Source organism: Amblyraja radiata, chromosome 33, assembly GCF_010909765.2.
Source record: "Amblyraja radiata isolate CabotCenter1 chromosome 33, sAmbRad1.1.pri, whole genome shotgun sequence".
NCBI classification, from domain to species: domain Eukaryota; kingdom Metazoa; phylum Chordata; class Chondrichthyes; order Rajiformes; family Rajidae; genus Amblyraja; species Amblyraja radiata.
In genome coordinates this window covers 24,470,418-24,496,636 of record NC_045988.1, presented here as the reverse complement: position 1 = coordinate 24,496,636, position 26,219 = coordinate 24,470,418, and positions in this window count along the sequence as shown.

Sequence of the window (26,219 nt, the reverse complement as noted above, 5' to 3'; positions counted from 1 at the left end):
GGGTGGGAGTGGGAAAGTGGGATAACATAGAACTAGTGTGAAAGGGTGATCAATGATCAGCATTGTCTCGATGGGCCGAAGGGCCTGTTTCTATGCTGTATCTCTAGACTTAAAAACAAAAAGCAACCAGGTAGAAACAAAGAACAGCAAATGTTGGTTTACATAATATGACACAAAGTGCTGGAGTAACTCAGCGGGTCAGGCAGTATCCCTGGAGAAGATGAAGAAGGATCTCAACCCAAAAAGTTACCTATCCATGATTTCCAGAGATGCTGCCTCCTTACCTGCAGGGTTACTCCTGTACTTTGTGTCATTTTGACTAAAAACTAAGAGCTCCCCTAACAAATAAGATGGGTGAAGAGACTGGACTGTAAAGCTTCATTTAGGTTCCATGGTCTATGCGTTTTCAGCAATGTCGGTGTTTGTTGTGTCAACCCAAGTGTCTTATTTAGTTTAAAGGCTGATTGGCCCATCAAGTCCATGCCGACCATTGATCCCCCATTCACACTAGTCATCCCACTACATACTAGGAGCAAATTACAGAGGTCATTAACCTACAAAGCTGCATGCATGCCTTTAGGATTTGGGTGGAAACCGGAGCACCTGGAGATATGTGGTCGCAGAGAGAACGTGCAAACCCCACACAGACAGCACCCGAGGTTAGGATTGAACCCAGGTCCCTGGCTCTGTGAGGCAGCAGTTCTACTGCTGCAACACTGTGCCACAGCTGTGCTTGAAAATATGACGGTGGTGAACTGCCTTCTTAAACCACTGCAGTTCTTCTGGTGAAGGTACCTGCACAGCACAGCTGAGTGGGGCGATCCAGGAATTAGCAATGATCAGGGAACATCATCAATTTCTGTCAATGACCTGACCGTGCCTTCAATGGAGGTAATGGTAAATGACCAAGATGGCCTTCATCTTTACTTTCAAGCCTTTCTTGACATCCTCTGAGGGAGGGCTATATGTATGTATTTATGTAAGTACTTAATCTATGAACCACTGTTGTATAACGTTAGTACCTCCACCAATGTAAAGCACTTTGGTCAACGAGAGTTGTTTTTTTAAATGTGCTATAGAAATAAAAGTGACTTGACTTCAATGGTGATGTTCCCACACTTGTGATGACATTGTCATTCTTGGAGAACAAAGAGGAAAGAATAAAGCACAGTACAGCATGGGACCAGGCCCTTCGGCCCACAATGTCCATGCCAAACATGTTATCAAGACACACTATTCCGTAACCCCTCCATTCCTTGCACATTCTGTTCCTATCTAAGAACGTCACAATATAAAGTCTCGATGGTACCTGGCTTCACCTCCCCCACTGGCAGTGTGTAGAGGTTGCATGGTTGGAAGGTGCTGTTGCAGTCACCAAGGCAGATAACTGCAGTGCAATCAGTTGACAGCCCCATCTAGAACCAGCGTGCATTGGTGGTTGTGGGGACTGGATGATTAAGGGAATTGAATGGGTGCCACCCCATGGGATGGTTTGTTTGGGCTTTGGGTATCAGGAGGTGAAGCACATGCCACAGGCTATTCACATCTACACCGTTTTGTAGCCACAGTATTTGAACGCTCCATAGCAATCTCTGTCCCAGCATGTTGATGGAGAGCAATGTTCAAACGTTCATAAATTCTAGGAGCAGAATTAAACCATTCGGCCCATCAAGGCAACTCCGCCATTCAATCATGGTTGTTCTTTCATTCTCTCTCAACCCCATTCTCCTGCCTTCTCCCAATAACCCCTGACATTCGTGCTAATCAAGAATCTGTCAATCTCCGACTTAAAAATATCCATTGACTTGGCCTCCACAGCCATCTGTGGCAGTCAACCCCACAGATTCACCACCCTCTAACTAAATTAATTCCTCCTCATCTCCTTCATAAAGGAACGTCCTGAGGTTTTGCTTTGGAACCCTTCAACAGACCGAAGACTGGAGTCTGAAGAATGGTTCTGGCCCCATACATCACCTATTCCTTCTCTCCAGAGATGCTGCCTGTCCCGCTGAGTTACTCCAGCATTTATTGCCTATCTTCGGTCTAAACCAGCATCTGCAGTCCCTTCCTACAAACTATCTCCCCAGTGTTTTACTGTAACAATAATACTTCAGCCGGGCAGTGTCATGGTAAGTCTAGTCTGCAGCCTCCCCGATCCATCTGATCCATCGTGGAACAAAATGACAAGACAATACACGTATCTCTGGCTAGTGCCTGATGAGTCTTTTATCCCACTCTGGTGAGATTTCCCTGCTCTTATAGTCCCTGTCCATGCCAATAAGGGAGAGTAATGCAAGTGTCCTGCTGTGCGGCCTCTGTCAAAATCACTGCGCTTCGTACTGGCTGCTCCCGGGGATGGTGGGTGACTGGTTCTCTGTCCTCTCCTCACTCTCTGTCCTGGCTCACTGCCCTCTCCTCTGCGGACCAGGGTGGCTCACAGATTCCATCACACGGCCTGTCACAGGCAGCACACACGGTCACTCACAGAAGATAGACACAAAATGCTCAGTGGGACAGGCAGCATCTCTGGAAAGAAGGAATGGGTGACGTTTCGAGTTGAGACCCTTCTTCCGACACAGACTCAAAGTCATAGAGTCATAGAGTGATACAGTGTGGAAAGTGGCCCTTCGGCCCAACTTGCCCACACCGGCCGACATGTCCCAGCTACACTAGTCTCACTGCCAGCGATGGTCTGTATCCCTCCAAACCTGTCCTATCCATGTGTTCAAGAAGGAACTGCAGATGCTGGAAGATCGAAGGTACACAAAAATGCTGGAGAAACTCAGCGGGTGCAGCAGCATCTATGGAGCGAAGGAAATAGGTGACGTTTCGGGCCAAAACCCTTCTTCAGACTGATATCCATGCACCTGTTTAATTGTTACTTAAATGTTGGGATAGTCCCTGCCTCAACTACCTCCTCTGGCAGCTTGTTCCATACACCCAACACTCTTTGTGTGAGTCGGCCACAGTCTCTGTCACTGGGTCCATCACAGAGCTAGTCACAGAGTTAAGGGCTTGTTCCACGAGCATGCGCCTGCATATGGCAAGCATGACCAAACCGGAAGCGGGGGCCGCGAGGAGGTAGAGTGATCCCGTACGAGTTGAGGTGAAGTTTGAGCGAAGTCCGCGGGAAGTTTGCGCTAGGCGTACGCCATCAAGACGCTGCATACGGCGTCAAGACGCTGCGTTCGGCATTGAGATGCTGCGCACGCCTGTCGAGGCGGTGCGTACGGCCTCAATGTGGCTGCGGGCCGGCAGGCCGTTGCTGCGTAGAATTTTTTGGACACTGTCAGTTTTTCGAGCCTCATGCGATGTTGGGACCAGCCCCGCACAACTGCATACGGCTCTGGTGATCGAAGTGGGCCCTGCGAGGCCGTACGGCTCAAGCGACCACGTTAGGTTGCGCTTGCCGCATGTAGTTGCATGCATGTGGGACAGGCCCTTCAGTCACAGACACAGGGTCAGTCACAGTCACAGACTCAGTCACACAGTCACACAGGCAATCACAGACAGTTACAGATTATGTCGCTGTGTCCGTCACAGACGGCTGCAGAGTATGTCACAGGGCGTGTCACCAGGTGTGTCCCCAGGTCTGTCACCGGCTGTGTCACAGGGTCTGTCACAGGGTCTATATCAGGGGGGTGTGGGTTCCATCACAGAAATGTCACAGGCGGTTACAGGGTCTATGATAGTCACAGGCCGCCCACAGGGTTCATCACAGACGGCCATAGTTCCCATCACACTGTTGTCAACTGTCTGTCACAGGAGGCCACAGTTGGCCACAGAGGCTGGTGCAGGTGGCCCACACACGGTGTCACAGGTCGGGCAGGAATTGTGGGGTGAGCAGGTCATCCAGGAGGTCTCATGGTCCTTCCACAACTTCTGTGTGCATCTGACAAATGGATGAGGTTCTCAGTACCATCCTGCCTGATGCTACCTCATATCCTGCCTGTTGCTACCCCACTTCATGCCTGTTGCTGCCTCACATCCTGCCTGTTGCTACATCACATCCTGCCTGTTGCTACCTCATATCCTGCCTGTTGCTACCTCACATCCTGCCTGTTGCTATCCCACTTTGAACAACCATGAGTTGAGCATTTTTAGTTTAGTTTAGTTTAGAGAAACAGTGTGAAAACAGCCCCTGCGACCCACCGTGTCCACACCGACCTGCGATCTCCGCACACTAACACAATCCTACACACACTGGGGACAATTTACATTTATACCAAGCCAATTACCCTACAAACCTGTACGTCTATGAAGTGTGGGAGGAAACCGAAGATCTCGTGGAAAACCCACGCGGGTCACGGGGAGAAACTCCTGACAGACAGCACCCGTAGCAGGCACGTGCCATGAGTAATTACTCAGGGTAGGCAGTCAGTCGGCTTTAAAATAAATGTAAACTGCACATGCGCAGATTGTTCTCTCCGTAAAAATAAAAAATAAAAACAAAAACAGTAACAATTCAATTTGCCCAAAGCTTCCTAGTCACCTTTATTCTGAATTACTGAATGGGTGGAGGGGGTGAAGGGTGATGGCAGGTGGAGAGATGATGGGGAAAAACGGGAGCACAGGGAAAAGTTGAATCAGTTGTCATCTAATTGAATGACAACACTTGTTCAAGGGACCAATTGAGGGGAGAGTTCCTTTCACAGCATGTGGAGAGACTGTGCCAGGGGTAAAGTTGCGGGGTGAGCAGGAGTGTTGAGAAGGAGGGGGTCGGGGATAATGCCAGTAACTCACTCACTCACCGCTGCTGCGGTGCTCCGGGTGCGGAGCCACCGCATTGTAGCCGGGGATAGAAGCAGCTCAGATAGCTGCGAGCGGCCCCGGGACCCGACAGCAGAACTGGTCGCCACTTCAGCGCCTTCTGAAGTGGGCGGCGGGCCCACTTCGGTGGGCGGCGCGACTCTCGTCAGCAGCGGCCTCTGCAGTCCGTCTGTGTTTTTATTATTTTTTGTCTTGTTTTTGTGTAGTTTTTGTTATTTTTTTTGTTGGGGTATGTGTGTGGGGGGGTGGGGGGTAGGGGCTAACTTTAAAATCTTTCCCCTGCACGGGAGACCCAACCTTTTCTTTGTCGGGTCTCCGTTGTCGTTGGGGCTGCAACGTGGAGCGGCCTCCAGCAGGAATGACCTGGGGCTCCAGTTGTGGAGCTGCCGACTACTTACCGTCACGGGGCTGGCTGAGTCCGGAGCGGGTGGAGCTGTGGCGGACGCTGCTGTGACCCGACACCCGGAGATTCGGAGGCTGCAACTGCGGGTTTGGCGGACGGTGGCACCGGGAGCCCGCGGGTCCCTGCTGGGAGACCGCTTTTCGGGGCTTCCGCAGCGGCGACTTCTCCTGCCCGAGTTGCGGGGTTGAAGAGCACCTGAGCGGGGCCTTACACCATCGCCCCGCGCGGCTTGGAATGGCCGCGGGACTTTGTGAGCGCCCGCCGGGGCTCTAACACCAAGACCCGGTGCGTGGCCTTGCATCACCCGGCGTGGCTTTAATGGCTGCGGGACATTTAACATCGCCCGCCGGGGGCTTTGACTTTGACTTTGACTCTGACATCGGGGGGGAGAGTGCAGTGGAGAGATAAGTTTTTTTTGCCTTCCATCACAGCAATGTGATGGATGTTTGTGTAAACTGTGTTGTGTCTCGGGTCTTTTTTGTTTTGTAATGTATGGCTGCGGAAACAACATTTTGTTTGGACCTCAAGGGGTCCAAATGACAAATAAATTGAATTGTATTGTATTGTATTGTATTCTGCCGGCCCGCCAATTTCTGGCAGTGCTCTCCGTCTGAACACCTCTCACCTGCCGCTCGCTCATGTCAGCCGCTTCCTTCAAATCCTTAAATTCCCACAGCCGAATAACCTCAATCGCGCTGCCAGAATTTAAGGATTTGCGGCAGGAAAGATGTTTTTAGCCGGAGAGCTGCCAGAGGTGAGCGGGGGCTGCTATCAAAACAAGGGGGACACACAATTTCTTGGCGGCTGCACGCGCGCATGCACACACTCGCGAGGCTTCGGCCGTGGGCCCTGTGGACGGTAACATCAGGAGCTGACCTGGTTGGTGACCGACTCCGAACTCCAGCAACAGCAGCTTCGTCCGCCGCGATTCGTGGGGCTTGAATCGGCCCTTTCGCAGCTGGTGGGGGCTTGAACATTGGGAGCCTCGATCGCCTCGATGCCGCAGTTTGATTTTAAGCCGCTCCGGGCGATGAAAGGCTCCGCGAATGGGCCGATTCACCCCTTAGAAAGTGTCTGATCAAGTCCAGATTACAAAACATGGGGGGGGGATTGTCCCCCACCTCTCAAAGCAGGGGGGAACATTGGTCCCCCCCCCCCAGGATTTCCGCACATGGTTGGTAGAATGGTTCAGTTGCCTGATAGCAGCAGTTGTATGCACTATGACCAGTTTCTCAAAGCACTTAATGATGGCAGATGCCAGAGCCACCAAAAAGTAGTCCTTAAGGCACACTACCTTGTTTTTCTTTGTCACAGTTGACCTGGACAGCAGAGAGAGAGAGTCCCTCTTTAGTTTAATTTAATTTAGTTTAGATATACAGTGTGGAAACATGCCCTTTGACCTACCACATTCGCGCCGAACAGCAATCCATGCACATTGACACTATCCTACACACACTAGGGACAATTTACACATAGCCAAGCCAATTAACCTACATACCTGCGCGTTTTTTGAGTCTCTTCTTTATCAAATTATGCTGCAGGACCCTTTATCTGTTGTGAAAGGTTGGTGGGAAGAGATTTTATGGTTCATACCACAGAAGTAAGGTGACACCTTCAACTATACAGTAACTCTGCCTCGGTACTGCATCCGACAAGCCAGCCTATATTTATGAGCCCATGAATCTGGAATGGAACTTAAACTCACAAGATTCTGACTCAGGGGTAATGGACCATTAACCTGAAATGTTATCTCCGTTTCTATCGACAGATTGTGCCTGACCCGCTTCGTTCTTCCAGAACTTTCTGTTTTTTAATTTCAGTTTTCTGGCAGCTTTTTAAAATACAATCAGTTCTTGAACTCACAAGCATCTGACTCATAGTCAAGAGTGCTATCAAATGAGTCACAGGAGAGTTTTCAGAAATAATTATCAATCTTAGCAACTAATTATTACATTCAAGGTATCTAAACTTCCTACATATGTTCAGTGTGGAAACAGCACAATTGTCTTTACAGGGAACCACACAGCACAGAAATCTGCTCAACCTCATCCAAGTTAACTGTGGTGCCTATGTTGAATCATGTTTGCCTGCACTAGGCCTGTATCTCTCAGTGCTTTTCCTACCTAATCCCCTGCACGAATACCTTTTTAAAAAGCGTAATTGTACCCGCCTCCAACCCTCTGCGTGGCACAGCAGCAGAGTTGCTGCCTTACAGCGCTGGAGTTCAAGGTTCCATCCCGACTATGGGTGCTGTCTGGCCGGAGTTTGTACATTTTCCCTGTGACCGCGTGGGTTTTCTCCGGGTGCTCTGGTTTCCTCCCAAACTTCAGGGTTGTAGGCTGATTGGCTTCGGTAAAATTGTAAATTGTCCCCAGTGTGTGTAGGATAGTGTTGGTGTGCGGGGATCGCTGGTTGGCATGGACTTGGTGGGACGAAGGGCCTGTTTTGGTGCTGTATCTCTAAACTAAACTAAAATAAACCAGCTTCAGGATGGGAACTTTGCAATAGATGCTCTGTCTCCCAAATATTTTTGCCAAATGCTTCACACCAGATCATCTGAGGCAGGATTTCTTTCTGCATTCACATGCAGTGATATTTTCATCACAAAAAAAAGAGGGTACTTCAAGATTTCACATAGAGTTGCTGTTGCTTGTTCATTTTTCCTGTGACCACATGGGTTTTCTCCATTGTTATAGTGGATGTCGGATGTTTTCCCACCCTGCTTCGTGTAAGGACCCACTAACACCCATGGCTATCTGGACTACACTTCTTCCCATCCTGCTTCCTGTAAGGACTCCATCCCCTACTCCCAATTCCTCTGTCTACGCCGCATCTGCATCCAGGATGAGGTGTTCCACACCAGGGCATCGGAGATGTTCTCATTCTTCAGGGAACAGGGGTTCCCCTCTTCTACTATAGATGAGGCTCTCACCAGGGTCTCTTCTATACCCCGTGACTCACTCCCCATCCCCCCCCCCCTGCTCGTAACAAGGGCAGAGTCCACCTTGTCCTCACCTTCCACCTAACCAGCTGTCACATACAACGTGATCCCACCACTTGCCACATCTTCCCATGTCCTCCCCATCTCCTCCCCTGTCTGCTTTACGCAGAGACCGCTCCCTCCATAACTGCCTGGTCAATTCGTCCATTCCCACCCGAACCACCCCCTCTCCAGTCACTTTCCCTTGCAACCGCAGGAAATGCCACACTTGTTGCTTTACCTCCCTCCTTGACTCCATTCAAGGACCCAAGCAGTCTTTCCAGGTGTGACAGAGGTTCACCTGCACCTCCTCCAACCTCATCTATTGCATCCACTGCTCTAGGTGTCAGCTGCTCTACATTGATGGGACCAAGTGTAGGCTTGACGATCGCTTCGCCCAACACCTCCACTCGGTTCGCAATAACCAATCTGATCTTCCGGTGGCTCAGCACTTTAACTCCCACTCCCATTCTGAATTCGACCTTTCTGTCCTGCGCCCCCTCCATTGCCGGAGTAAAGACCACCGGAAATTGGAGGAGCAGCACCTCATATTTCGCTTGGGCAGTTTGCGCCTCAACGGTATGAACGTTAACTTCTTTAATTTCAGGTAGTCCTCATTTTCTCCTCCCCTTCTCAGCTCTCCATCAGCCCACTCTCTCCACCTCTTCCTGGCGTCGTCCCCCCGCCCCCCCCACCGTCACTTCAGTCTGAAGAAGGGTCTCGACCCGAAACGTCGCCTATTTCCTTCGCTCCATAGGTGCTGCCTCACCCGTTGAGTTTCTCCAGCACTTTTGTCTACCTTGGATTTTCCAGCATCTGCAGTTCCTTCTTAAATCTGAAGAGACGTTTACCACCACCCATCCTTAGTTTAGATGAGTTTACTTTACTTTAGTTTAGATTAGTTTAGCAGGAGAAGGTACAGAGGAGATTTACGAGGATGTTGCCAGGACTAGAGGGTCTGAGCTACAGGGAGAGGTTGAGCAGGCTGGGTCTCTATTCCTTGGGCTGATGGGCTGAAGGGCCTGTTTTCACGCTGTATCACTCTATGATTCCATGACACTCTATACGATGCTATGAATAAGCATCTGTCTACCTTTGCTTGTCTCAAAGACATAATTGTCATCACAAAGACAAGTCCATATACATGTTTTAGTTTAACCAGCCTCTCTGTCACACTGTATCACTCTATGACACTATGATGCTAGTGATACAGAATGGAAACAGGCCCTTCAGCCCATCGAGTCCAGGCCGCCCATTGATCACCTGCTTATCTATACTATTACATTTTCTCATGCACTCCCTACACACTTGGGGCAATTTACAGAGGCCAATTAACCTACAAACCCGCATGTCTTTGGGATGTGATAGGAAACGGAAGCACCCAGAGAAAGCCTACATGATCAAAGGGAGAACGTGCAAACTCTACATAGATGGCACCCGTGGTCAGGGACCCGGGTCTTTGGCATTGTGAGTCTGCGGCTCTACCAGCTGTGCCACTGTGTAAAGAGACCTGTTTGGAGCATGATTAAGTTCAGCATTCAGTGTCTCGTCACCAGGAATTTGAGCATTTAATGGGAATTCACTTGTTTCCTGATATTCTTCCAAACACCCGTTCGACAGCTCTTCCAACACACCCACATTGCCACATCCTTGTCACTTACAGCGACATGTTCTCTTCACCTAGTTTGTCTCACTTTCACACTGAAACTCTCTCCCACATTCTTGCACATTCATTCCCTGATCAACTGTTGTTTTTACATATTCTTGAAAACTCTAGTTTCTTCAATTAACTATCTGTGATCCACGTACAGTATCTGTGATCCACGTACAGTACAAGGCCACCTTCTAGGTCCTTCTATATATTGTCATTTTCTGGCTCAATGGCACAGAGGTAAAGTTGCCTTACAGCACCGGAGACCCAGATTCGATCCAGACTACAGGTTTTGGCTGTATGGAGTTTGTATATTCTCTCCGTGACCTCCGTGGATTTGGAAACAGGCCCTTTGCCCCACCGAGTCTGGGCCGACCAGCGATCCCCGTACACAAATGGTATCCTACATACTAGGGACAATTTACAATTTTTACCGAAGCTAATTAACCTACAAATATGCACGTCTTTGGTGTGTGGTGGAAACCATAGCACCTGAAGAAAACCCATGTGGTCACAGGGAGAACGTACAAGCTCCATACACCATTGTGCCACCCACTGTAGATGGTGATCAGCATGGATTCTGGTGGCACCTATAATTACAACCATCCCACCCCAAATTGGCCCGTCCTTCCTGCAATTTGATCTCCATACATCAACCAAGTTGCATCCCATGCCAATATGTTGTCCACAATACTGTGTGCTCTAGCTGGGTCTCTTGCTCAGTCTGTGTCTGAAGAAGGGTCCCAACCTGAAAAGTCACCTATCCATGTTCTCCAGAGATGCTGCTGACCCACTGAATAACTCCACTGAGTAACTCCAGCAAATAACTATGGATGCTAACATTCTGATGCAGTGTCACTGACCTGAGATGTTAGTTTCTCCAGCATTGGTGTCGGCCTGAGATGTTAACTCTTTTCTCGGAAGAGAGACGGAAATTAGCTACTGATTGGCTACAATCTCGCATATTTACATGCAAATGTTCATTTATATGCACTGTCCCTATAAACAAAACATTATTTCTCCTCCGCACAATATTTGCAACGGGATGGAGGTGAATCGGACATTCTGAAGAAAAGTCTAGACCCGAAACGTCACCCATTTCTTCTATCCAGAGATGCTGCCAGTCCCGCTGATTTACTCCAGCATTTTGTGTCTATCTTCGGTTGAAACCAGCATCTGCAGTTTCTTCCTACGCATGAATCGGACCGTACTACAGCATATGGAAAGACCATTCAGAAGCCTGATAACAGAGGAGAAGTAGCCGTTCTGGGTCCCTTTCATTTCAGAGAATGTTATTTTTATGTTTTTCCCAATATAATACAATTATCCTTGTTTTTCATTGACATTTACTGGTTTTATATTGAACCTAGCCTTGTGTTGTGATCATTGTTTCCAAATTATTCTATTCTCACATCTGTCATCTTCTACAATTTATTCCCCAGATCAACTTGAGCCACATGTGTTTTATTGCTGTGTAACATCAGCACGTTATTAATGATTCTAATTCTCCAATTTTGTTCTGAATGGTCCGTGAGTTCACTTATGTCCTATCAGTTTGGGACCCAATCTTTTCAAAACATGATATTTATGTTCCAACTGATGTGTCTCATCGTGTGCAGGAAGGAACTGCAGATGCTGGTTTTAACCAAAGATCGACACAAAAATGCTGCCCCTGTCCCACTTAGGAAACCTGAACGGAAACCTCTGGAGACTTTGCGGCCCACCCAAGGTTTCCGTGCGGTTCCCGGAGGTTGCAGGTGGTTGCCGGAGGTTGCAGGTAGTGGAAGCAGGTAGGAAGACTGAAAAAAACCTCCGGGAACCGCACGGAAACCTTGGGTGGGCGCAGTCTCCAGAGGTTTCCGTTCAGGTTTCCTAAGTGAGACAGGGGCATAACTCAGCGGGACAGGCAGCATCTCTGGAGAGAAGGAACGGGTGGTGTTTCAGGTCGATATCTGACGAAGGGTCTCAATCCGAAACGTCACCCGTGCCTTCTCTCCAGAGATGCTGCCTGTCTCACTGAGTTACTCCAGCATTATGTGTCTTCCTGATGTGGCTCATCAAACGGATGAGAAAGAAAGAGAGTGTAATAGCAGACACCGGAAATGCATGGTGTGAGGAAAAACTAATGACAACCATTAGTGTGTGAGATTGTGAGGGGATTTTTCACACAGAGGTTGGTGAGTGTATGGAATGGGTTGCAAAAGGAGGTAGTTGATGCAGGTACTATCACAACATTTATAAGGCATTTGAATAGGTACATGGATAGGAAAGGTTTAGAAAGATATGGGTCAAACGCAGGCAGGTGGGAACAATGTACATGGGGGATGAACACAGAAAGCTGGAGCAACTCAGCGGGTCAGATCGCATCTCTGGAGAAAAGAAATAGGTGATGTTTTGGGTCAAGACCCTTCTTCAGACTGAGAGTCAGGAGAAAGGGAAACTATAGATATTGACGGTGATATAGTGAGATATTGAGCAAATGAATGAAAGATGTAGAGAAGTAACAATGATAAAGGGAACAGGCCATTGTTAGCTGTGGGCTGGGTGAAAACGAGTTACAGACAATGAGACTCAACAAGGGGGCTTTGAAGCTGGTATAACGACTTGGCTGGGAGGGGAACGGATAGAGAGGAAATACAAGGGTTACTTGAAGTTAAAGGAAGTTCATACCGCTGGGTTGCAGAGTGAAGTCTGACTATTGATGTGTGACAAACACAAAAAGCTGAAGTAACTCAGCGGATCAGGCAACATCTCTGGAGAAAAGGAATAGGTGACGTTTCGGGTCGAGACCCTTCTTCAGACTGAGGGAAATGGGAGATTTAGAAGGTACATTGGACAAATGAATGAAAGATAAGCAAAAAGAAACGAAGATTAAGAGAATGTGGAGCCCATAATGGTCCATTGTTGGCTGTGGGGAAGGTGATAACGAGTGACACAAACAGAGTAATGCAGCAGGACAACAGTGAAACTAGAATGATGGCTGCAGTGGGTGAGGGACGAAGAGAGAGGGGATGCCAGGGCTACGAGGTTAGAGAAAATGTTCATTGCACTGGGGTGCAAGCAGCCCAAGTGAAATATGAGCTGCTGTTCCTACAATTTGCGTTGGGCCTCACTCTGGCCTTGGAGGAGGCCCAAGACAGAAAGGTCAGTGTGGGAATGGGAGGGGGAGTTAAAGTGTATGGAAACTGGGAGATTGCGTAGGCCAAGGCGGACTGAGCGAAGGTGTTCAGGTAAAATGATCACCCAGCCTCCGCTTTTCTGTGAAGCTGTGTCTGTAACTGAGTCACTTTGCATTTTACTCCACCTCAGTTGAAGAGATTATAAATTAATGCAAATCTGTGCAGGCCAACCAAAGCAACAAATAAATAAATGAATAAATGACAATGCCTAGTGCATTCAGTGTTTAAATGGTGCAGTCACATCTTGTTAAGACATTGACAGCCATGACTAAGCTCATGCCGTTTGATGTCTATTCACCATCACTCCGCGATTCTATCCCTTTGGGAGACGTGGGTTTGCAAGTTTGAAGAGACAATGACGGGGTTCGGAATCACAGATAACACGTAGGAGAAAACACTCCCTTACATTATGGAGGTGATGAGCCACAGGGTATTCTTGAAACATTGTCACCTGCAGCACAGGTGCTGAAGCAACGGTATACTCACTCCCCAGCAGACTGCGAGACATGAGGCCATGTGTAAAGTTGCACTGGGCAAAGGGCACGAGGAAAACAATGACGAACACGGCACACATCTGAGAAAACACTGCGAGATATGACTTCCCTGAACTTGAGCAAGAACTGTTACTGCAGATCATTGAAGAAATCATGTCAAAACAACCCCAGCAGAAAGCCCTTGAAAAGATTATCAAACTGTGCCAGCTGTTCAAGTCGGAGAGATCATTGTCATTTTCAAAGAGGAGCGCAGTTGAGGTAGAAAGACTGCAAGACACTGTTGTGATGAGGATCAGAGGAGAAATTAAACGCAGGAGGTGTTGACTGTGAACAATTGTCAGCATCACCTGTAGAACAGGCTGATCCCTGCTTTGTGCTCCATTGCCAGCTGCAATCGAATCAAAAAATCAACAGCAGAGGTAAAGACTGGGTCACCTATCTGTAGTTCACCTGGTGGTGGATCAAACGGGCTGTGGAGACCGAATCCCGGGGTGTATTCAAGACACGAATTGATACTCTGAAGAGCATCTGACTTCTTTAGTCAGAGGGTGGTGAATCTGCAGAATTGTTTACCACAGAAGTTAAGGAGGCCAAGTCAATGGATGTGTTTAAGGCAGAGATACTGTAGTTAGATTCTTGATTAGTGCAGGGATCAGAGGTTATGGGGCAAAGGCAGGAGACTGGGGTTCAATGTTTAGTTTAGTACAGTTTAGAGATACAGCGTGGAATCAGGCCCTTTGGCCCACCGGGTCTGTGCCGACCAGCGATCCCCGCATATTAATACTATTCTACACACACTAGAGACGTTTTTTTACATTCACCAAGCCAATTAACCTACAAACCTGTACGTCTTTGGAGTGTGGGAAGGCACGGAAGATCTCGGGAAAATTTCACGTGGTCACGGTGCGAACGGCCAAACGTTTTAAGGCCTCCAACGTATCTACTTCTGTGACATGGGCTCTGCTCAAGAGATCACCATTAGCTTCTGAGAGTTAACTGCCTGAGTGATCAATCCAAAGTGAATGATTTATTCATCTCACATCTGAAACAGGTGGGCTCTGTGTGGGACTTTACATTAAAAGATGCATGAACAAGTGAGTTAAGCTTCTCTGTCTCTGTATGGAGTTGTTAATGGCAAGGCTGTTAGAGGGATCGAACCCGGGTTTCTGGCACTGCAAGCACTGTAAGGCAGCAACTATATTGCTGCCCCACCATGCCGCCCACTAATTGGGCTGAGGGATGGATACTTTTCTGATTTGTATGCAAATAAAAAATTTCACTGTATGTCTGTGGATGCGATCATAAATAATCATGGAACCATTGAATTTTAGCATTGACAAGCTTCATTCCTCCTGGTACAATAAGTTTCAGTGTTTCTGGCCTTTGGCACCTGCCAGGCTTTTCACGTGATAAGGTTTGAGGGAACTTCTGATCAGACAAGAAGAGAGTACTCCTTGCCATTTCTCTGCTCGACCCATCAATCTCGGAGACAGACTTGTGGAAGTACCATCAAAAGTGCTCATAGCGATGTTCGATGTGACCCGAAAATAACGCTTGCTGCCAATGTCTAGGATGTTTTGCTTTATAAAACAAAGGCCTAGCTCACTGTTTGCTCTTGTGAGTGAATCCTGAGAATAACGTTTCATCCTCCTGAATCATCTTCTGTCTGCAGGGAATACCCGATACCTGTCAAAAATGTTTAAACAATCTGTGGCTGCTGGAAACACTAGAAATAAGCAGCAGGTCAGGCCACATCCATGGAGTGAAAGTTCATAAGTTCATGTTCATAAGTGATAGGAGCAGAATTAGGCCATTCAACCCATCAAGTCTTCTCCGTCATTCAATCGCGGCTGATCTACCTCTCCCCCCTAACCCCATTCTCCTGCCTTCTCCCTATAACCCCCTGATACCAGTACTAATTATAGGGCCTGTCCCACTTTCACGACCTAATTCACGACTTTTTTACTCCTGGCCATTTTTCATCAGGTTAGGAAAACGCCCCAACCTACTTGATGCCACGAGTACCTACCACTAGAATCACGACCTACCTACGACCTCCAACAACCTCCTACAACCTCGTGACGACCATGCTGCACGTATGAGTCAAGGGCAATAGACAATAGACAATAGGCAATAGACAATAGGTGCAGGAGTAGGCCACTTGTCCCTTCGAGCCAGCACCGCCATTTAATGTGATCATGGCTGATCATCCCCAATCAGTACCCCGTTCCTGCCTTCTCCCCATTTCCCCTGACACCACTATCTTTAAGAGCCCTACCTAACTCTCTCTTGAAAGCATCCAGAGAACCTGCCTCCACCGCCCTCTGAGGCAGAGAATTCCACAGACTCACCACTCTCTGTGAGTAAAAGTGTTTCCTCGTCTCCGTTCTAAATGGCTTACTACTTATTCTTAAACTGTGTCCCCTGGTCTGGACTCCCCCAACATCGGGAACATGTTTCCTGCCTCTAGTGTGTCCAAGCCCTTTACAATCTTATATGTTTCAATGAGATTCCCTCTCATCCTTCTAAATTCCAGAGTATACAAGCCCAGCTGCGCCATTCTCTCAGCATATGACAGTCCCGCCATCCCGGGAATTAACCTTGTAAACCTACACTGCACTCCCTCAATAGCAAGAATGTCCTTCCTCAAATTAGGGGACCAAAACTTCACACAAAACTCAAGGTGTGGTCTCACTAGGGCTCTGTACAACTGCAGAAGGACCTCTTTGCTCCTATATTCGATTCCTCTTGTTATAAAGGCCAACATGTCATTCGCTTTATTCACTGTCTGCTGTACCTGCATGCTTACTTTCATAGACTGATGTACAAGGACCCCCAGATCCCGTTGTACTTCTCCTTTTCCCAACTTGATGCCATTTAGATAGTAATCAGCCTTCCTGTTTTTGCTACCAAAGTGGATAACCTCACATTCCTGCCATGCATCTGCCCAGTCCCCCAACCTGTCCAAGTCACCCTGTATTCTCATAGCATCCTCCTCACAATTCACACTGCCACCCAGCTTTGTGTCATCTGCAAATTTGCTAATGTTGCTTTGTATCCCTTCATCCAAATCATTGATGTATATTGTAAATAGCTGCAGTCCCAGCACCGAGTCTTGCGGTACCCCACTAGTCACTGCCTGCCATTCTGAAAGAGACCCGTTAATCCCGACTCTTTGTTTCCTGTCTGGCAACCACTTCTCTATCCATATCAGCACTCTACCCCCAATACCATGTGCCCTAATTTTGCCAACTCGGCAGAGGTCGTGAATTAGGTTGTGAAAGTGGGACAGGCCCTTAAGAACCTATCTCCATCTGATGGCCTTCACAGCCTTCTGCGGCAATGAATTCCACTGATTCACCGCCCACAGATTGAGCTAATTTTTCAGGGTTAAGACCCAAAATAGAAATATTCTGACTCCATTGCACAATAATCATTTTTATCATGATGTTGATTCTTTCTTCAGACAGGTTATTGTCTTAATTCTAAAAGGTTGACTCAAATGTGTTTTCATACATAGCCACCCCAATCTAACACGGTTACATGAGTCAGAGAGAGCATTAATAGAATCTTGGATGAATTTTCAAATCTATCAGAGAGGCCGAAATAGATTTCAGCTTGAATGTGATTTATTAGCTTTGGTATTATATATGTAGTTTAGGAGGTAGTAAAATATTGCAGTTGATGTTAGGAATATACAAAGATGTAAGAATGGTTTCTTCAATATGGGCAGTTCCATATAATGCTTTAACTTTTCCAGTATTCTTCTTTGAATTGTGAATTGAATCTTTAAATTTCTGAGAAAATCAATGTAGCTTATTTGCAGAAGGAACATGAGGTTAAAGGGAATGACTGTTTTTTCCCAGCTGTTATTAGGCAACTGAACCATTCTATCACCAACTATGGAGCAATCATGAGCTGCCATCTACCTGAATGGAGACCCTCAGACTATCTTTAAACGGATGTTACTGGACTTTATTTTGCACTAAACTTTATCCAGTCTCTGTACACACTGGGTGGCCTTATTGTCATTATGTACAGTCCATTCTAAGACTGGATAGTATGCAACAAAAAGGCTTTTTCACTGTACATGTGTCAATAAACTAAACTAAACTAAACTAAACAACATGCAATTAATTAATCTGTTTGAATTTTGCGGCACAGTGGCACAGCGGTGGAGCTGCTGACTTAGTGCCAGAGACCTGTTTCAATCCTGATTACGGATGCTATCTATACAGAGGATGCACGCTCTCCCTGAGACCACGTGGGTTTTATTCGAGTGCTCCGGTTTCCTCCCACATTGCAGGTTTGTAGGTTAATTGGCTCCCGTAAATTGTCCCTAGTGTGTGGGATGGAACTGGTGCATGGTGATTGCTGGTCGGTGAGGACTCTGTGGGCTGAGGGCTTGTTTCCACGCTGCATCTCTAAACTAAACTAAGCTAAACTAAGCTAAACTAAACTAAACTAAACTTAACTAAACTAAACTAAACTAAACTAAACATGCCTTATACTGTCACTGTTTGTAGTCTTAAGGGCCTGTCTCACTTACGCGTCCTTGGCACGCAAATTACGCAACCTCGTGGTCGCTTGAGCGGTATGGGCATCGTATGGCCGCGCGGGGTCGGTCCCACTTATAAGCGTGAAGGGGTATGGAGTTGTGCAGTGAATTCTTGCAGTGAACGAAATCTTCGCGCGCCGCCGGTCTGTCGCGGAATTGACGGTCAAAGTGGGACAGGCCCAAGACCATGGTGAATTGCAACATCTCACCTTCAACAGCAGCAGAAGCAGGCAAATGATCGCCGAACTCGGCCAGGGGCTTATGGCCGTTGGGGTCCGGATCCGCCCCCACTTCTACTCCCAGAGCGGGGCCAGGAGAGGAGCTGTTCTGCTGGCGGGGAGGTTTTGATGAATTTTTCGGAAGGATTTGTTTAGCGGGGAGAAACAAAAGCAGTCAGACTTTGCAGTTCAGAGCTTTGTCGATCTGCAGAGACTTTCTTTGTTCAAAGATTCCTCTAATTAGGGGGGATTTGTCCGTGTATCTGGAAAGTCGTAGGAGCGCCTGTGGTTGGCAGAATGCCAAGTTACACTTGTACAAGTCGGAGCTGAGTCTGGAGCGGTGTTTGTGGTCAGTAACATCGGAAAGCTCCCTCCTACACCGACTTCCCCGGTCCAGGTGTGCTGGGTAAGAACGGCAACAGTGCCTTGGATTTCGTTGAAGCCGGGGAGGCGACGGAGACCTGGGGAAGAAGCCTCTGGAAGCTCCATTTTTAACGACGGGAAGGATTGGCACGGACATTTCCTATCTTATCAGGAGACTGCTTCTGTTGCTTGCCAAGAAAGCCTTCACAAGACTATTTAACTGCTGCAAAAGAGTGGAGGTGCAGCAACAGCAGAAAGACTGCTTGGATTTATAAAGTACTGATATTTGTGTGTTGTGCCACGCCCCAAAGATGGCGGCCCCTCAGAGTTATGCAGCTGTTGCACGGTCGGCAGTCTCGGAGACTGAGGGTCACGAGTTGATGGGGCGCACACATGGTGTAAAAATGTACATGCAGAGCAACCTGCCCTTCAAGGCCTTTCTAGATGCGCTGGGTGAGACTGTTGGCAAGAAAGCCATAGTCTCGGGCGCGGTGGTCAGTGGGTAGGTTGTTGTTCTACTAAAGACTGAACAGGCGGTGGCTCTGGCTCTGGAAAGGGGGGTAACAGCAGGCGGGAATTTCGAGGCGGTGGACCCATGGGGGGTTCCCGTTTTGCTGGTCATTCTGTCCAACGTTCCCACTTTTGTTCCGGATGCACTCCTGATCCCACATGTAAGGAAGCTGGGGGAGGTGCGGTCAGGGCTCACCAAACTGTTGTACAGGTTTGACGATCCTGAGATGCAACATATATATACGTTCAAGCGTCGCGTGTATATACAGTTGGCACAGGGGACGGACACGGAGGGGAGTTTTGAGGTGGAGGTGGATAATTTCTCCTATCGCGTGTTCTGGAACGCGGGCCAAGTGCGTCGTCACGCTTGCAAAAAGGTGGGGCATTTTCGCAGGAATTGTCCCAGGACCCGGGCTGCCAGTTCCACCACGATGGCCCGGGAAAGCACTACTGGCCCATCTGGGACTGCTGGTTTTACCACGGTGGCCCGTGAATGCTTTACTCCCCTACCCCCAACCCCTATTCCACCACCACCCCCATGTCCCGTACCTGTGGCGGTGGATGCCGGAGAAGTGCGTGGGGTGGATGGGAAGGTTTGGGAGCAACAGCGGGGTAAAAAAGTCAAGAAAAAGAAGAAACATCTCCAGGCGGGTCCCCTAGAAGATGATCACCTCCAAGCGGGATCCCTGGCAGCAGATAATTTTGTGCTCGCCTCTGCGATAGATGGTAGTGCGGAGGTAGAGGCTTCTGCAATGGAGCTCACCGTACCACCGCACGCCAGTGGTTGGAAGAGGAGGAGGCATGGGTCCTCCGATACAGAGAAGGGCCCTGAAGGTCAGGGGCAACCTGAAGGGGAGCCTTCCCCTTCTGTTGAGGTGGAGAACCCAGGGCACGCTTCCTCTGAGGGGAAGGATGCCTCTGTAGGTCAGGGACCACCTGAGAGTGACGATATATTACTCTTGGGGGCTGTTCCCCCAGAGAACGCGTCTGCTAGCTTAGTGGATGACCAGGGGCAGCCTGAAGGAGAGGACTTGGGTGAGAGGCTGGGTCCCCAACATGAGCTCCCTGTTGAGGCTACAAGCCCAGTTGAGGGGTGTGATGCCCCACTGGTTGATGGAGCAGGGGAGACTCCAGTAACATCGGCCCCTGAAGGCCACAGTGAGGTGATTCACCTGGTGGAGGGGGACGGGGACTCTCTGGGTGACGGTGCAGGAGCGGGTACCATGGGTGAGGAGGAGGGTAAGATCGTTCCGGATCGTTTCCTTCGGTCGGACTCCAGACAGGCCCGCTTACAGCAAGGCCCGGAGACTTGGTCCGACTTCACTGTTCCCAATCCGGTTACAGAGGGCGGTGGGAGCGTGCAGGAGACTGGCCAATTGTCCGATAGCTTGCCGCGGTCAGAGTCACCGGTACCTGCCCCTGTCACTGATCCTGGGGGTGGGATGGTGACAGAGGAGGGACTGTGTGATGTGGCTGAAATGACCACCTCACAGGGAGGGGTGAGTGAGGCGGCTGAGAGTAGTAACCTTCCGGACTCGGGCTCGGACATTGAGTGCGAGGAGGAGGGATACGCGGAGTCCATCGACAGTGAGTTGACGGACTGCTCCACCCGCGGCCCCGTGTCTCGACTTGTCGAAGTCTGGGAACTTCGGAAGTTCTTAAAGGACACTAGAGGGAGTAGGAACAAGGTGGATTTGGCTGTCGACCGCTTGTCGGATCTGAGTGCGCCCATGCAGTCCATTCATGCCATCCTTCAGAAGAAGGGGAATGAGGCGGGGCTAATAAGAAATGAGAGGCGCCAGTTCCAAGAGTTTTTTAAGGCCCTAAAGAGAGGGCAGAAGGTTAGGGGTGGCTCCAATCCTTCACCGGGGCGGGTAAAAGATCTAGTGTACTTTCAAAATGAAGCTCACTATAGCCAGCCTGAATATCAATGGGGGCAGGGGGTCTCTCCGTAGGTTTCACCATCTCTCAGTGCTCAGGGACGGGAGGTATGCGGTGAGATTCCAGCAGGAAACACACACTGTGGCTAGTGATGAACCCACCTGGCTCCTGGAGTGGGAAGGGGGGGTCTACATGAGTCATCTCAGCTCCAATTCGAGTGGAGTGGCCTTCCTGTTGGCCCCGTCTTTCCAGCCGGAGATCCTCAAAGTGCAGGACATTGTACCAGGCCGTTTGCTGTATCTGGCCGTGCGCTTGGATGGCGTGCCATTACACTTCATTAATGTGTACGCCCTCAAGATCGGCGTAATGCAGATGCGCTTAACAAGGGAAGTGACCACGTTGTTGAATACTATCGACCGTGGGGAGTGTGTTTTCCTTGGGGGAGATTTTAATTGTGCCCTCGAGGCAAGAGATCGCTCTGGCGTTCAGCGTGACCCGGGTGCAGTAAAGACTTTAAGGGAGATGGTGGACTCTTTTGAGCTGGTAGATGCTTGGCGGAATTTCCACCCCGACTCTAACGCCTTCTCGTACAGGTTTGAGGGTGGTGGTTCCCGTATTGATCATTGATACGTGTCCAAGGCCTATGTCTCCTGTGTTTCGGCGGCCTCCATGCAGCCGGCACCATGCTCGGACCATTACCTGGTGCGAGTGGATTTTATCCCGATGCGCACACGGGCTGGGTCCGCGTACTGGCATTTTAATAGCCAGCTGTTGGAGGATCGCCAATTCCAGGATTCATTCAGGCAGTTCTGGGCGAAGTGGAGAGAAAGGCAGGGGCGTTTCCTTTCCCTAAGGCAGTGGTGGGACGTGGGGAAAGCCTACGTCCGTCTGTTTTGCCAGGACTACGCGAGGGGGTCGACCAAGGGGCGGAACTCCGAGATCGGACGGCTTGATAGAGAGTTGCTCGACTCGGAGGCTCGTCTGGATCAGACTGGTGGGGCTTCGTGTGAGTGGGAGGAATACCAGGAGAAGAAGGGAGCACTGAGGGACTTGCAGCTTAGGAGGTCACGGGGTGCGTATGTGAGGTCGCGAGTCCAGATGTTGCACGATCTGGACCGCGCCTCCCCCTTTTTCTTTTCTATGGAGAAGGGGCGAGGAGCCCGCAGGCAGCTTGTAGAATTGCTTGCGGATGATGGCTCCTCTGTCACAGATCCAGAGAGCATTGGTGCCTCGGTTCGGTCTTTCTACAGGACTCTGTTCTCGGCAGGCACATCGAGTGGGGAGGCGCAAGAGGTCCTGTGGGAGGGCTTACCTGCTGTGTGCAATGATGTGGCTGAACACCTGGATGATCCCCTAACTCTGGAGGAGTTGACTGGTGCCCTGCACCAGCTCAGGAGGGACAAGTCTCCAGGGCTGGATGGGCTGACTGTGGAGTACCTTAGAGCCTTCTGGGATGTCCTGGGGGGTGACTATATGAAGGTCCTGGGAGAGAGCCTGGCGACTGGGGAGATGCCTTTCTCATGGCGCAGGGCAGTTGTTGTCCTGCTGCCCAAGAAGGGCGATCTCCGCCTTTTGAAGAACTGGCGCCCGGTCTCTCTCCTCAGCACGGATTATAAAGTTTTTGCACGGGCATTGGCGAATCGCCTGGGTCCCGTGCTGTCCCAGGTGATCCACCCTGACCAGTCGTACACAGTCCCGGGCCGGTCCATCCAGGATAATATCCATCTGGTCCGGGACCTGATCCATCTGACCCAGGGGGCTTTCTCTCCCTCGACCAGGAGAAGGCGTTCGACAGGGTGGAGCACGACTACCTTCTTGGGACTCTGCAAGCGTTTGGATTTGGACCACACTTTGTGGCCTGGGTTCGACTTTTATACACTGCTGCAGAATGCCTTGTTAAGGTCAACGGCTCTTTGTTGGCCCCCATTCCCTTTAGGAGGGGGGTTCGTCAGGGATGTCCCATGTCCGGCCAGCTGTATTCCATCTGTGTAGAGCCTTTCCTGTGCCTTCTCCGGAGGCGGTTGACAGTCCTGGCTTTACCGGGGCCGGGGATGGAGGTGGTTCTCTCGGCCTACGCCGATGATGTCATTTTGATGTTCACCAAACCTGTTGACCTGCGGAGGATGCGTGAGTGCCAGCAGGCTTTCTCGGCTGCTTCCTCCGCCAAGATCATCTGGGGGAAGTGTTCTGGTCTCTTGGTGGGTGGGTGGCAGGTGGACTCCCTGCCGGAGGAGATGGCAGGTTTTGCGTGGAGTACCACGCACCTCCTCTATCTGGGGGTCTACCTGAGTCCCGCTGAGGGGGGGTGGCTGGCGAACTGGCAGGAGCTGGAGGCGAAGGTGGTCGCCCGGCTGGGACGTTGGTCCGGCCTACTTGGTGTGCTCTCTTACCGGGGCAGGGCTGTAGTTATAAACCAGCTGGTGGCCTCTCTGCTGTGGTACCGGATGGCCACTATGGTCCCGTCATCTTATTTTATAACCATGTTACAGAGGAGATTGGTCAACTTCTTCTGGGGTGAGAGGAACCACTGGGTCTCTGCTGGGGTTCTGAGTCTCCCGTTGGAGGAGGGCGGTCAGGCGCTGGTCTGTATTCGTACCCAGGTGGCGGCTCTCCGACTCAGGACCCTGCGGAGGTACGTCTACTCGGACTACCCTCCTAAATGGCACGTGCTGGCGACGTACTTTTTCCGCCGGGGCGCTGCCTTCAGGAGGGCTCACGGCTCCCGGTAGCAGGCATGAGTCGACGCGCTAGGCGGGATAGGCGGGAGTTGCCTGGCTTTTACCGTGACCTCCTGAAGGCCAGGAATTTGGTCACCTTCAGCCAGGGCCCTGCTCCTCATGGGGAGGGGGGTGTCGTGGCTGTGACGGTGGGTGTCGAGGAGAGGCGTGTGCATGGAGCGATTCCGGACGAGCTTACCCCCGCTCAGTCGGAATTGTTCGTAGGGCCCACGGCCCGGGTCCCTCCCCGAGAGCCGGCCCCATGCAACATGAGCCGCCTTTCCGAGATGCCCAGCGTACCGTTCTGTGACGCGGAGAGGCGCGTACTGTACAGGCTGCTCTTGCACACTCTCCACTTCCTCGCCCTCGTCTTCCATCCAGACACATCCTGGCAGTCCGTGTTACCACCTGACGAGGGGAGCAGTCCTCAGTGGAGGTCTCTCTACAAAGGAGTCCTCCCCCTTTACATCGGGGACCTGGGGTGGAGAGTGTTGCACAAAGCCGTGGCCTGTAATAGGTACTTGAGCTGGTTCACGGACTCTTCCCCTGCTAGTCATTTCTGCTGTGAGGAAGAGACCATGTTCCACGTGTACATAGAGTGTGAGAGGTTGCAGCCACTGTTCGAGTATCTGAAGGGGCTGCTCCTCAAGTTTTGGCTACATTTTAGTCAACGCTATTAATTTATGGGCACCCGGTACAGAGGGGGGAGGGTCGAAAAGGAGGAGGAGGTCTCCCTGTCGGTCTGCTCCTGGGCCTGGCCAAGATGGCCATTCGCGGGTCCAGGTAGTGGGCAATCGATGGCCGCACAGCGGTCGGCTGCCTGCCCCTTTTCCGGGATTACGTCCGTGCCCGCGTGTCCCTAGAGAGGGAACACGCGGTGTCCACGGGGACTGTGGAGGCCTTCTGCGAACGCTGGTCACCGCAGGAGGTTGAATATATTAGAGATAAAAATGTTAATATTTTAATTTGATAATTTTGTTTAAGTGTTTTTTTAATTGTTTGAGCTTTCTACCTTCCCTTGTAAATTTTACATTTGTTTAAAAATCTAATTTAAAAAAATTTACGGAAAAAAATAAAGCGGGGCCAAGAAAATTGAAGATAGACACAAAATGCTGGAGTAACTTTTTAGACTGAAGAAGGGTCTCGATACGAAACGTCACCCATTGCTTCTCTCCGGAGATGCTGCCGGTCCCGCTGAGTTACTCCAGCTTTGTGTCCATCTTCAAATGACGTCACGTGCTCCAGACGGCTGTGTGTACGCATGTAATCGCGCCCGACCTTCGCTCGACCGTCTTGGCTCAACGCGACCACGAGGTCGTGTCATTTGCGTGCCAAGGACACGTAAGTGGGACAGGCCCTTTAACTCTTGCATAAATGTATGAGGTGAAAAACTCAGGCATTTTGCTACACGGTGAAGAAGGGTACAAATCTTGTGGATATTGTGGAACGAACTAGATGATGCTGAGCTGCTTCAGATAATAACTGAAGAAGTTGAATTCAACATCTCTGTGATACTTAGCCAAGGCAGCCCAGCAGGGAGGAGTGGAATACATTTAAGATGAAGGGAGGCAGAGGCAAGAATCTCTTCCATAAAGTGAACTCTGCTCCTGGGATAGATAGATAGATAGATAGATAGATAGATAGATAGATAGATAGATAGATAGATAGATAGATAGATAGATAGATAGATAGATAGATAGATAGATAGATAGATAGACAGATAGACAGATAGACAGATAGACAGATAGACAGATAGACAGATAGACAGATAGACAGATAGACAGATAGACAGATAGACAGATAGACAGATCGATCGATCGATCCTTTATTGTCATTCAGACCTTTCGGTCCAGATGATTGTCCAGTTGACATATTCCTGTTTACAAATGACTTCAGTTACTTTTCAGATAAAAGAATTTGCACAATCTCTCAAATCACTTTTTGTTGCTCCTCGAACCCATCGGTCTTCACTGCAAAGAAGGGCTCATCACTGATAAACATTTAGTTTAGTTCAGTTTAGTTTAGATCACTTTAGTCAAAGCTGGAGAGAAGCCTCGAGCACAACCAAAAACAAGGACGGGCCTCCTCTACACAGCCACTGACTGGCAGCTGCACGTCGATCTGGGCAAACAGCTGAAATTTCCGCAGTACATCACAGCAACATCACTCCGGCCAGACATAATCGTCACCTCTGAAGTGACAAAACAGCTGATCATTCTGGGGCTGACAGTGCCCTGGGAAGAGCGTATTGAAGAGGCTAACGAGAGGAAACACGCAAAGTACCAGGAACTGGTGGAGATGTGCCAGGACAGAGGCTGGAAGACATACTATGAGCCCATAGAGGTGGGCTGTAGAGGCTTTGCAGGACACTCACTCTGCAAAGTCCTCAACCAGTTGGGCATAACGGGGCTGGCAAAGAAGAGGGCCATTCAATCCGAAAGCGAAGCCGCAGAGAAAACCACTAGGTGGCTTTGGATTAAGAGGGCTGATCCGTG